The following is a 14,287-nucleotide window of genomic DNA, read 5'->3' as shown; positions in this document are numbered from 1 at the left end:
GGGAGAAAGGTGTCACTATGAATATGTATTATTCCCACTGTTTCCAGATGATGTTGTGGCGTGTCAGTGCAGACCTCCATCCATGGTCTGTTGGTCGTGAATTGTAAAGTTGTGTGAAGATGGTTTTAGCCCTTACACAGAATGTGAAAAATATGAAAGTTAAAATCAGGTACACTTATGCAGAAACAGTCAGGTATAATCCTCCATACCAAAGTGCCCTCCGTGTATTTTGTTCTTTCTGTCTAAGATCTTGGTTTTAGTCCCTGGTTCTGAGCTGGGATAGAGGAAGCCTGGAAGTTTAATGGGGAGGTTCCAGGGGTGCTGATATCCACAATGGGCCAGACATGCCAAGGGTCTTCTTGACTGAGGCAAGTTTACTCTTCTCAACTTGAGTATCCAAGTGTCAGAGGGGGCAGATAAAGCACAGGTGGAAGGCCTGGCCTCTCTGTAATGTCCTGAGTGGAAAGTACAGAGGGGTTTGTGCATGGTTTCACCTCCTGTTGGGTACCTTCTGGTACTGTGAGGGGTGGGCATTTATTCTGAGGTCAAGGATCCCCAAATGACCCCACCTTTGGTCCTGAGGACCAATAGGGTGGGGAGATGGAGTGCAGGTGTGGGTGCAGTTCCCTGAGGGTGCTGGACCTGACTCTCCATGACAACTGGCAACCTGACCATGGAAGCAGCCAGACAGTTGCACGATTCACTGCACTGCTGAAGGTTCTGTGCAACAAGGGCTGTATCCACCCAGTTGCTTGTCTGCCACTGTTGCTCCTGATTGCCATCAGTAAAAAGTCCTCTCCTTCCTGGAACTGAGCAGCTCCTGGTCCCCCGTTGTCTTTCCAGTACCAGCAGCCCTTCCACAACCAACTGCGGCATTGTCACTGTGAGGTGCTCATCAGGTTGTGTATCATTACTCCCGACTGAGTATCTGACCTGGTGGAGGTGCAACAGGCAGACTTGCTAATGCTTTTCTAGGACCTCAGTACTCTCGCCCTCAGAGGTCTGGAAGGGGGCATCTTCAGGAGCCAAGCACATCTCCTTAGAGATTGTGGAAAGGTAATGGGACCTGTGAGACAAAAGAGAGAGGTGGTGTTGCAGCCAGTGGTTGGAAGTGGTGTACAATGATTGAGACTGACCGCAGGGTTAATAGGAGAGTGGCAGTGGCATGAAGAATGGTACTTACTCATTCAGTGGGTCATGGCTTTACCTGCGTCCTGGTAGGTGTGATCCCTGTTTTCATTTGCTAGGGCCAGGATTCTTCCTTTATTGGAGGTAAGAACATGGATGTCAGGCACCACTCCACTCACAAGGGCTCTCACATTTTATGATGGGTTGTCTGTTCCTGTAATGATAGAAACAAAGAGAATGAGTGAGGTTACAATGGATAGCATGGATATTTGGTGTTGGTGCATGTGGAGGACAAGTGGTGAGATCTATTGAAGGACAGTGGAGGTACATTGGTTTGCAGATGGAGGGCTAGTGGTGTAGGAGGCTGAGGGGGTAGAGCAGGTGAGAGAAGGTGTTGCGTGGAATAGTGACAGTGACAGAGATAGTGTGTGTATGAGATACCAGAGAGAAGAGTGTAGTGTTCACTTGGCGGAGAGCAGAACTGCATTGCTGAACATTTCTCCTGGAGGTGCAACTGACCTGGATGGCTACTGCAGACCAGGCTGGCAGAGTCTAGTGGCACAACCCTCTCTAGCAGCCCTCCAGAAAGACGATGCTTCTTTTTTGGACCACTCCCTGCGACCAGGACCTCCAGGTCACTGTCGGAAAATCGCAGTCCCCTCATCTCCTTCTCTGACATGTTCAGGTTCTCTCTCTGACTAAGCAGGGCAGCTTGGCAATGCTAGCATTTGTCCAGGTGTACAACAAGCTTTTGAAAACAGCAAGGGAGCAAGGTATACCAGTGTTTCAAGGAATATCTGCTTAGTGGTGAGTTGCTATTGGAATGGCGTGTGGTAAGACAGAGCAGAAATTGGGTATGAGGGCTGGGACAAGTAATGAATGACGAAAAACCAACAAAAACAGAAACTGCTGGAGAAATTGCCTTCTTCAGAAGAAAGTTCTGACAAAGTCATTGGACCCGAAATATTAACTCTGCTTTCTGTCCACAGATATTGCCAGATCTGCTCGGTTCCCTCCAGCAATTTTTATGTTTTCTTTTCAGATCTCTAGCTTCCACAGTTCTTGGTTTTAAATTAGTGGAGCGAGTTTGGGAAGATATGATGATAAGTCTCACTAGGCCTCCCAAACAAAATGCAACACAATGCAGACATAGCCAAAAAATACAAATTCAGTCCGACTTTTTTTTAAATTAAGACACTGACCTGTTGTGTATTTCCTGTGTTTTTTTGTTTTGAATTTATGATGCCAATTATTGTTACTATTTAAACTGCATTTATTACCTTAATATTAGCAACTAAAGGATTGTTATTTCGTATTTACATGTATTGCCACTTTCACCCTTTTCACCTTTCAAATTAGGATGCACTTTTAGAATGAAAAATAACTTGCATTTATAAAACTCCTCCATCTCTTAACCATGTCCCAAAATGTGTCACAGTCAATTTATTTTAAAGTATTACCACTTTCATCTTATACTCAAACATAACTAGCCAATTTGTGCTGAGCAAGGTCCCATAAACTACAATCAGGTAAATAATTTGTTGGAGTTAATCGAGGAATAGATGTTGATCAGGACACTGGGAAAACCCCTTTATTCTTCAGTTCCACAGGATCTCTAACTTCCAAAATGCAATGTAACCTCATTTAATGCCGTCATCTGTGTGTTGTTTTGTCTCATCAGAATGTCAGTGTGGATTTAAGAGATACGCACGTGATGTCACCACTCTACCATTGCATGTGACCTCAGGGTTCTTATATTCTACCTTACGTAGAGTCACTTAAAGCAAGATTTGCAACTGGAAACATGCTACTCTCTAGAATTAATCATCTAACATTAGCACAGATACAAGTATGCCTGTGAATGTAACAGCTCGCTGTGATGAACATTTTTTAGATTCTTCGATACCACAATGTCCATGAAAGTTTATTTAGTTGTGATAGATAACTGATGTATTACTGTATCACGTAAAAAAGACCCTGTGTGAGGCAAAGTTACATCAAACTGATTTTCAGACAGTACGTCTATGAATGCTGAACTCCTCCGGTACTCTCCCTAGATATATTGTCTTGCCCACTAAATCAATGGGCAGGATTTTCATGTGTGATGAAGGTAGCGGGAGTCGGGGAAATTTTTTGCTCCGCTTGTCTGCCTTGGGATAGAGTGGCTCTGCAGATTGGGTTCTTGTTCAAGGCTGAAGGTGGACCAGCCGAACCCAGAAAGAGTTCAAAGGTTACAACCGACAGTCTAGGTAGGTTCCAGGTGCTGAGGCAGACTTTTTGAAAGGTCATCATGAATGCTTCCTGGACAAGACATCGTTGTTTGACCCATTGTATCATAGCCAGTCAACAAAGATCTGACTACACTACTGTATTAATTTTCAGAAAGGACCAAGAGTCCTCACCCTCTACATTTCTTAAATCCCATTCATACCACTTCCTCATCAATCCATCCCCTCATTCACCCTTTTCATGCCCTTTGTGCAAATCCCTATGTCCTCTAGACCTTCACACTGTCCAAAAGGGAATACGATGTAAAAGGGAAACCCAGCAGCTGAATGAAGATGGAAACAACAGGATCATGCACATCGATGCTTTTTTGCAGTGTCATTTGTGAGCCAGAAGCCGCTGTATTGTTATAGTATTCAGAGAGAGCCAGGAAGTGTGTGAATAAGTATCACACTTCAGTTGTACACCATTGAACAATGTACTGGTCTACCAACCACATTGTGAACAGCAAGAAATATTCTTGATTCAACTGGCATTTTGAGTCTGAAGTGTGATGATTTCTAACTTAAGAGAGCCACAATATATAACAGAAGATGGTCAAGCAAACTTTCTGCTGCAATTTGTTGACCTCTGATAGACTTGAATCTATGATCCCAAACCTTATTTCCCATGGTCCTACCTTGTCCTGACATCTGATCTGATTCATTTCTTGAGAACCATGATCTTTGCTAATCCTCTTTTTATGTCCCCTTTCCCAGTGTAACCACACAATATGGTAGGCAGTGAAATGTTTCAAGGGACCTTGGTAAGAGGTAAGTAGCTGCTCAAGATGACTGGGTCACTAATATTATTTTCTTCATTTACAATCATAGAAGAACACAGAAACTCACTGAGTTTATGTCAACCTATCTACATTAATCCCACTTTCCAGCACTTGCCCCATGGCCTTGAACACATAATATTTCATGTGTTCACCCATAAACATTTTTAAAAGTGTGAGGTTTCCAGCCTCGACTGACTTCCCAGGCAGCACATTCCAGAGTCCCACCATCCTCTGGGTGACAAGGTTTTCCTCAAATCCCCTCTAAACCTCTTCCTCTTCACACTTAAGTTATGCCACCTCATTAACCCTTCAACTAAGGGGAATGGCTGCTTCCTACCTGCCTCGTTCATGCTCTTATACATCTCTATGAGGTCTCCCTGGCTCAGCCATTCCTCCTCTAAAGAAAACAACCCAAGGATATCCAGCCTTCTTCATAGCTAAGATTCCTTCTTACCTAGTTCCAATCACCTGCCAAACTTCACTTAAGTCCATCTTTTGGGAACCCTTATTCCATTGATGAGACATGTCATTAGAATCAGAAATCCTTGGCCAGTCAAGAAAAATGAAATAAGCTGATTCAGATTTTTTAAAAGTGTGAGTGTTCACTTGGGGGAGGGTTGATCATGGGCGGCACGTGGGCGGCACGGTGGCATTAGTGGGCGGCACAGTAGCACAGTGGTTAGCACTGCTGCCTCACAGCGTCAGAGACCCGGGTTCAGTTCCCGCCTCAGGCGACTGACTGTGTGGAGTTTGCATGTTCTCCCCGTGTCTGCGTGGGTTTCCTCCGGGTGCTCCGGTTTCCTCCCACAGTCTAAAGATGTGCAGGGTCAGGTGAATTGGCCATGCTAAATTGCCTGTAGTGTTAGGTAAGGGGTAAATGTAGGGGAATGGGTGGGCTGCGCTTCGGCGGGTCGGTGTGGACTTGTTGGGCCGAAGGGCCTGTTTCCACACTGTAAGTCTAATCTAATCTAATAGTTTAACCACGATCATGGAAATCTTACAACCTGCCAAAATGAAAGTGTACATGACATAATGGGTCACTTTATACAATTTAATACACTTTCATTTAATTTCTAAGTACCCTTTCCCAGCCCATCATGTGGGGTTAAAATGCACCTTTGATTTCAGTCCAGCATTTCCAATATTAATTATAAGGTGCTTGTGCCCAGGCCCAGTTTACTCTTAGTTTCATTGTTACAGGAAAGCATACCTTTATTGTCTTTTAATAATTATTATATTTAAACTTTTCTGTTCCATTGAATAACAAAGTATTTGATTTTAATTAGCTGTTTTATGCATTTGAGTAACAATCCATCCTGTGGAACATTTTTGTTTCAACATGTTCAGCTTGGCCCAGCTACACAGACCGATCAATGGACCAGGAAATCATTACATACCAGGATGTCTCATTGATCCATTGCTTCCAGGCAGGCCAGGATATCCAAGGGAACCAGGAAGTGCAACTAGTGTCGATAGTCCTGGAAATCTTAATAATTAAAAATACAGTCAGGTTCCAGTGTGAAGAAATTTCTTTACTACTGCCCCCACTTTGTCTGTAAGTACACTCACTACAACCTCTTAGTCTATACAGTGTTGTAATTCTAGATTGTTGCATATTGCTTTTGTCTACGATTACAATAGTTTGCCTAACCTTTACAATATCTGTGTAACCGAGAGTTCACTTTGTGACAACTTGCATGAATATTTTGGGTGCCAATTCGTTGTTTTTATTTCTCTTTTTGGCCCTCCTTGAACCCAACATTGCTGTCTCTCTTCCTCTTACTCCCATCCAGCAATGCATTTTTTTTTTGTTTTCTTTGCTTCCTCATGGTGTTCAGAAGCAAGAAGCTATCTTCTCTCCTAAGACTCCCAAGGATGAGCCATTTTAATCAAGCCAATGGATTTTTGTGTGCTCTCTTTGCCTTTTTCAACAGTCCTTTTCAATGTTCATTGTTTCCTTTGTCAGAACTGCAACACAAACTGCCCCAACCTGTATTCTCAGCAAAGTATGTTCACCTCCTTCCTGTCCTCCTCACTAAGTCCACTTCACACCCATGGGACTGAATCCTTAGCCAACGTAGATTCAGAGCCCATAATGGCCACCTACCTCCATGAGAGCAGAAAATGAGAGTAACTAAGAGCTTTGTTAAAAGTAAATTGCAAAGACAAATAGGATTTTCTAGCCAGCCTCCACAGGGAATATTGAGGCATAATCTCTGTTTTTTTTATTGACCAGCAATGTCTTCTGTGTTTCCCTCCAGAATGTTACTCACTTGTGAATAAGATCACTGAAATCCACACCCTGTAATGGTCGTGAATACTGTTATGGACCAGGCCAGACCACTCAAAACATCCTTAAGCAGGCAGCCCAGACCATATCTTTGCAATTTGTTTCACTGAGTGTACAGTGAAAGTTACCTGGCGTGAGAGAGCTAGGTTGACTACTAGATTTTAAAACAGACAGAAATGTATTTATAAAATTACACAATGAAACACAAAGAACAGAATAATGAACCCCTACAGAACTCAGCCTATCCAAACTAGACTTAATTATGCTGTTCTAAATATACACAACAGTCCCAATAAGCAAACACCTTTAAAACACAGTAAAATAAAATTGAACAGATCCTTACAGGTTGTGGTTGGAAGAGCAGAAGGAGACAGAGTGAGAGAGAGAGAGAGCCTGTTTTCTCACAGCTCATTGTTGAGCTCCCAACTGGTTCTGGACTGAACTGCTCAGCTGGAGAGCTGGTCACTTCTAAAACATGACCACTTTGGCCTGAAGTTTCATCTGTTTTACATATGAACAAAGGGCCTCTCAAAATCCTTTTCATCTATGTACCAAACTAATCTAATCAGAGCCTGGCCCATTTACAACTCCTCTTAAAAAAAATCAAGGACACAGTATTTTTTTATAAAGGGACCAGCTTTGTGACAATAGTCACATTTTGATTTTGACCAAAACACATTTCATGAATAGTAATATCATCATCCCTACTTTTATTTGTTTGCCATTTGGCAGTTAGTTTATATCTCCAGTGTCTAGAAGGGGGCTGACAGCATAACTGTTCTGGAGCAGATACGGTCATTGGCTTGGTTGACAATGGCTGCAAACACATTTAATAATAATATTCAGACATTAACTAGTCCTTAGTGCATTCCCCCTCCTCTACACTTATATTACTTATGTGACTTTTACTTATGGCGGGGGGGGGAACAATATGATATAATTGTAACAGTTTACAAGGGACTGATTACCGCTGCTCAACAGCAAGCTCCCCTCTATTATGTCCGCAAACTAGACACATTTTGTGTTTTTTCCTTCAAACAGCACATAAAAACTTGCAATAAAAAACCGGTTTCACCTCTGCTAAAGTAGACTATTGAGACTGAACTGTCTCGTATGTACCGGTCTGTGTTCAAGTGTTAGCATGCTGTGATGATCACAGTTAAAGAACCATCCCCCAGTTACTCTTATATTGCAGGTAAAGACTGTCTCTCTTACTGAGTGATGGAAGTCCACTGGTTAGCACGATAATAAAAAGGGAGGCTCTCTCATACTCCAAGTGCTGTAAGTGCAATTTTTTTGAAAAATGGAATCAGGACAAGGGAACTTCAATCAGTCTACAAAACCACGAATCTTGTCTTCAAGTGCCAATATCAACACTAGAAGAGCAAGTCAATAACAGCTGCAATGATGTTGTATTCGCTATTCATAAACAATTCAAACTTTTTGTTTTAACTTCTTGGACTTGACTCTTTTTCGTAATCTGTATATGTATAGTGTCAGTATTTTTCCTCATGGATTGTAATGAATAAATTCAGCCTTTGTTTCTTCAAGGAAGCTTGGTTAAGCTGGCTTCTTTAAAACCATATGTTTATTTGGATCTGGGAGTAGTGTATCCACATGCAGGCATCTTTTTTAAATTAACCAACCCAGGGGCAGCAGGTAAATCTACCCTCCTCATCCAGCACTTTAACAGTTTGGGGTATCTCATCTGGAACTGTGACAAACTGGGAACCTCACCCATGTTTTGATCATAACAATACCTTAATCTTTTGCTGTTCGGGCTATAATACTTTTATAAACCAACAGAAAGGCTGCAGGTTGTTAGCAGTTTGCTAAAATATTTTAAAAGCAATGATATCTAAAAATCACTTCACTGCTGACTTCAAGATCTGAGTTGATATTAAGTGAAGTTAATGAGAACAGGGTTCTTCAAAAATGTTAAGCTTAGTAAAAGATTCTGCCTAAAACAAACCCATTTGAAATATGCTAAAAATCACACAATGCCAGGTTATAGTCCAACAGGTTTAATTGGAAGCATGTTGGACTATAACCTGGTGTTGTGTGATTTTTAACTTTGTACACCCCAGTTCAACACCAGCATTTCCAAATCACTTGAAATAGATTTGATCAAATGTCACTTGGACTTTGAACCTCAAAGGTGTCAGCATTCTTGTGGTATGTAATATATTCATAAGTGATACTGCAATAATTTTGGTTTCAATGCAATTTGTTTTAAATGGTCCGACTCGCTCCATAGCAACCAAGTATAATTTCCTACAAATAGTAAATAACCCCTGAAGTATATATTTTACATGTCATTGAAGCCCGAGCTATTTCAACAACTAATATTCATGTCATTGCTGAATAGGTTTCTTGATTATACCAGAATCAATAGTTTTCCAAGATGCCCATGATTTGTTGGTTGTTTACCACTCCCCAGCCAGAATCATAACAACAATAGTGGGACAACCTAAGCTGACAGCAATACTGGAGGAGTCATATTCCAGGAATAAAATCAAATTTGATAGATGGTTTAAAGTTTAATTAATGTGATCGTCATTGAGACATGTTTGCACGAGGCTGAGGATTTTCTTTAATGATAGAACAGAGATTTATCACATAAAAGAATAAATAGAAAATAAGCTAAATATAGAACACAGTTAGAAAGATCTTAAAAAACATTAAAAATCTGTTTAGTGACACTACCCTTTGCAGAATTTAAAGATTTTGATATAGAGGGACAATTTAAGTTCTGCATTACTGATCCTCCCCAGTTTCTATCCTGTACAGCTGTAGAATTTTCTTACCAATTTCTAATAATATAAAGATTTCTAATCAAATGTTTCTGGTATAGATGCTGCACAATCTAAACTTTTCTGAAAAGGTAACTGTTGTTTTCCCTAACTTGCTATAAAAATACACCTTACAATGATAGAAACTGTACTTGATTTGGACCTCTGTCAGGACCAATCCAAATGGTCCTAAAAACTTCCAGTCTCTGGACTTCCTAAACTCAAGTCAATCTTGTATTATTCTGAACTGAAAAAAATCTAATGACCTTCAACATATACCCTAGCTGTCAAAGACCATTACCATTTTAGTTGTTTTTTTTCATTAACATTCCAGTGTTTGCAGTCACCTGCTCTCAGACTCCTACTCGATTAGGTTACTATTCCAGCAGGACTGTCTGACCTAGTTTTTAAAACAAATCCTTTTGCAAAAGTAAGCAATACACAAATGCTAGGATTTTGAAATCCTAAACTCTGAAAATGATGTATAAATCATGCACCTTTTTTCACAATAGCAACCTCCCAGCTTCTCCCCAATGCTTTATGACTTTTTTTGTGATATTGGTTATAACACATCAATTACAATCATTTTTAACAATTTTAAAATCATTTAATAGATGTTAATTTCATTTTTTTGTTCTGCACAAAATACCTTTTAACTCTGGCAATCCAGTTTCACCTCGCTCTCCTGGATCAACCTTTTCTCTTTTGGGACTTCTAGGAACTTTTAAAGCATAATATGATTTAAATTAAAGTAAATTTTCAAGGAAAATATTAGAAATACAAGTCAGTCTGCTTCTAGATGGAAAAGGTATATTACAATGTTTCTCGGGCATCCCTAAAATTAAATCACCCACAGGTTGATTTGGTCGGGTGCATGACCATAAACATCTCTATTGCATTTCCTTTGGGCAGATTACTTGATCATCGAGTGCAGTCTTTTCTTTTTCATTCTTGAAGTCAGTGGCAAGGTCAGCATTTAGTGCCCATCCTCTGAGAATGTAACTGGCTGTTTTGGAACTTCAGCATTACATTCATGTGGACCATATTATGTATGGATGGGGAACAAGCCAAGTAAGCATTTTTGAGATCCAGATCACTTCATTCATTTTACTGGCTTTGTTTATCTTGTTTTGTTTTAACTGCAGTCTGCAGTAGAGGGTCAACCCCATGTTATCATAATATGACTATGAAGTATATTCGTCCACAAAGTATTAACATGCTTTGCATCCTGGTTGGCAGTTCCACTCTAATGAATGAGCTTCCTTTTTTCTACCATTTGGAAACTGTATTTAAAAACGTTCAAGGCTGGAGAAATTCAAACATTCCATCCAACAGGAGAAAAGATCAGAGAACAGTTAATGAAGATAATTGTGGGAGCACAAATATCCAGTGGAGTCGATTGGATCAAGAAGAAAACAAGCCTGTGAATCTTAAGAGAATAAGTGTTTGTGGGGAGGAGTTCAGTGGAGCAAGGTCATAAGGTTTGTAGTGTGTTGGTATTCAATAGAAAGGAAAGTGTTATAATGGACAGGGTGTGGCCTCAAAATCCTCTTGAGCTGCAGTGTAAATTGCCTAAAAACAATAAGCATCAGCCTGGATTGTCACTGAGTCAGACTGGGTATGAGTCCTTTAAAAATGGTGAGCGGGATCAGACACTGTGACTCCCCTTTCGAACAATTTTGCTAGCACACGCCGAGTGTGTGGGTGTGAGCTGTAGTTCTGCTGACTCCTCTGCAGGGGCATACGTCTTACATCACCAACCCACCCCCCCACCTCTCCACCTCCCATTATTTCAAAAGAGACCATCCAGTTTCTCAAGCATACATGGTTTATGACTCTTCAGGCCATTTAGTTTGAGATTCGGAAGCCTTTAGACAGAGAAGTGTAAAAGTTATTACACATTCCCCATCATGCAGCAACAGTGGCTTGTATGAAAAGCTTAAAGAAAACACAGAAATAATCTCCTTTGAACCAAAAAAGCTGTGTTTACAACCGTAAGACAGATCCAACCATAATACCAATAACAGAAAGTTTACTGTACTGTCTCCTAATTTTATCCAAACAAACATGCAGATTATGTAAAATCACAAATAATGAATAACTTATTATAGTCTCATAATGGAACCAACGCTAGTGTTGCCCTTTAAGATGTCCAAGTAAACCCCTGCTGCGATGATGCCAATATTGAATTGTGGCACTCAGTTAGTCAGTCATAATGAGGCCATGTATTCCTGTTCATATGGTTGTCAGATGGTCCCATTATGAATTCTTAGCTGAGCTTCATGACTAACTATTGGAATTAGCTTCACTGACGCCTGTTTGGATAGTCTGAGGGGATGTTTGCTTTGATTGAATGACATCTTTTTAAATATTATATTAAATTATTCTCTATTTAATGTGGTATTTCAATGTTGAATGTTTCATTGGGCAAGACTGAGAAGTACGAAACAGTGGGCAAAAGTGAGGACTGCAGATGATGGAAACCAGAGTTTAGATCAATGGTGCTGGAAAAGCAAAGCCGGTCAGGCAGCATCCGAGAAGCAGGAAAATTGACGTTTCAGGCAAAAGCCCTTCATCAGGAATAGAGGCAGGAAGCCTCCGGGATGGAGAGATAAATGGGGGGGGGGGAGGGGGGGGGGCTGGGAGAAGGTAGCCAACAGTACAATAGGTGAATGGGGGTGGGGATGGAGGTGATAGGTCAGAGGGGAGGGTGGAGTGAATAGGTGGGAGGGGAGATAGGCATGTAGGACAGGTCATGGGGACAGAGCTGAGCTGGAAGGTTGAAACTGGGGTAAGGTGGGGGGAAGGGAAATGAGGAAACTGGTGAAGTCCACATTGATGCCCTGGGGTTGAGAGGTATGAAACAGTGCAAAGACTCTGTTATTTTATGATAAATGACAGTGTGCGATTGACACTTATAAGATTGTATAAGCAGCAATTTTAGTGCTTTTCTGTGCCTTTTCTTCTCCTTGATCATTTCTAACACTTGCCAATGGTATTTTATGTCTTATTGGTTCAGTGTATACTCAATGAATCAACATAGAGACGGGCCATGGTTTACTGGAAAGCATAACAAAGGGGCATAGGAAAAAGGAGAGGACAGGGAAGAGGCATGAGATTATAACTGAATATGGAAGGGGCATGAGGTGGAGGCTGAATGACTGTTGGAGGTGATGGCTTAAAAGGCCAACTAGCCTTTTAATGTAACTGGGCTGAAGATCCAGACAAATGATGCTGATGTTGTAACTAGCCCATTTCAGCACTCAGCTGCCTATAATGGATAAGTGTGAACTGCTTCTGGAAGTGGCAGGCCTGTGTCTCTCTTTTCACTTTGACTTCATGAAGTGAAAATACAGAGGCCCATTTAAAGCAACTGGGTTTGCCAAGTTAGAAAGTTGCCTGACTTGATCTTCCCCACCGCTTCCATGAAAATCCAATGCCTGCTGTTTTACACCGTGCCTGATAGTTTGTTTTTTTGTAACTCTAAAGGACACTAATATTAGGCAAAAGCCATAACAGACTGCCAATTTGTTAGTTCCCAGTGTTTGCTCTAATCCTACCTGCCTTCATTCCAGTTTTTAGCACAACCATCTCATGCTGTCCCCCAATACCAAAGATTTGGATATCCTGCATAATTACACAATGGTTTTGAGCTCTGTAAGTCACACTTTGACATTCATGCAATTCTCATGCAAAAAGAAAATTTTTAAAGAAGAAAAAAATGTTAGAAATTTCTGGCTCAATTCTTTCAACCCTGGAGTGAAACCAGGAATTTACAAGCAACTGCTAACCTACAGTAAACTTTGAAGCAAAAGGAAATATTCTAATTGATCTCACTATGGTTTTGATCAAGTAAATGCTTGTCAATTTAAGGATGTGTGTTTGGACAACAACCAATACCTACGACCATACAGGAAGTGTATAATTCACACAGCACTCTATGTCAATGGTGTAATAGTAGATTGGTGATTCATGATCTCATATGTCTGTCCTTCTAAATTAATCATGGCATGAACAACTCCATTAAAGATTGTAAACAGATCTTTAAAAAACATGTCTCGACTGTTTCAAATTCCTTTGGATAGCATGATGACTCAGTGGTTAGCACAGCTGGCTAACAGCACCAGGGCCTCTGGTTTGATTCCAGCCTTGGGGGACTGCCTGCATAAAATTTGCACATTCTTCCTCGGTTTGCATGCATTTCCTCCCACTACACCTACACATGTGCAGGTGTAGTGGATTGGACATGCTAAAAATTGTTCTGTTGTGCCAAGGAATGTGAGGGTTTGGTGAGTTAGCCGTAATAAAAACCCCATGTGGCATTATGGGCATGGGATGGGGTGTTCTTTGGAAGTTGTTACAGACTCGATGGGTCAAATGGCCTCTTCCTGCACTGTGGGAATTCTAATGATCTGGTCACTTCTGCATGAGTTATTCTCGATTCCTGCTATGAAACAGCCTTTTGAGAATGGTTGTTTCAGACATCATTATAATTACAATAGGTCCCAACCCATTATGGAATTAAAATAGCTTTAGCCCAAATATCAATTATCAAGACAACTGGAGATCCATGATCCAGGAATGATAAGCATTTCCTGCCTCACCCATTGTACACATCAGAGAAGTTTGTGCCAACTGCGTTACGCAATGCAGAGTGAGATACAAAGGGTGCAGAGTGAGATACAAAGGGTGCAGAGTTCACTCATTGTTTCTGTCTACAAACGCTGTCAAATCTGCTGAATTTCTCCAGTACTTTGTGTCTCTGTTGAAGTTCTGTTCATACACCAACTAACTCCTCTCACGAATTCATTCGTATCTCTAGTATTTTTTTCAAGTGCTGACACAGTTTTCTTGTGATGTATTTGACTTTAACACTCACTAATGTTAAAGGGTTTCACAAGAATTCAAATAACAATTTGGTTAGCCAGCTACGCCCTTCTGACAATGATTCCAGGACAGTTGGCTTATTGGCTGAAAGGCCAGACCATGATGCAGAGTGATGCCAATAGCCCAGGTTTAATTCTTGAA

General features: G+C 40.9%; 1 long non-coding RNA gene across 1 annotated transcript in view; it reads left to right on the top strand.

Annotated features, from left to right (window-relative positions):
* Window positions 1-5,655: 5,655 nt before the first annotated feature.
* LOC140453293 (uncharacterized) overlaps window positions 5,656-14,287 on the top strand; it is a 40,469-nt gene continuing 31,837 nt past the window's right edge. The window contains exon 1 of the long non-coding RNA XR_011952338.1: window positions 5,656-5,732. This is a non-coding gene — a long non-coding RNA (uncharacterized lncRNA). The remainder of the gene's footprint in view (window positions 5,733-14,287) is intronic.

Source organism: Chiloscyllium punctatum, chromosome 27 (genome assembly GCF_047496795.1).
Source record: "Chiloscyllium punctatum isolate Juve2018m chromosome 27, sChiPun1.3, whole genome shotgun sequence".
Taxonomy (NCBI): Eukaryota; Metazoa; Chordata; class Chondrichthyes; order Orectolobiformes; family Hemiscylliidae; genus Chiloscyllium; species Chiloscyllium punctatum.
The sequence above is the reverse complement of the archived record's forward strand: the minus strand, read 5'-3'. Positions and strand labels throughout refer to the sequence as shown.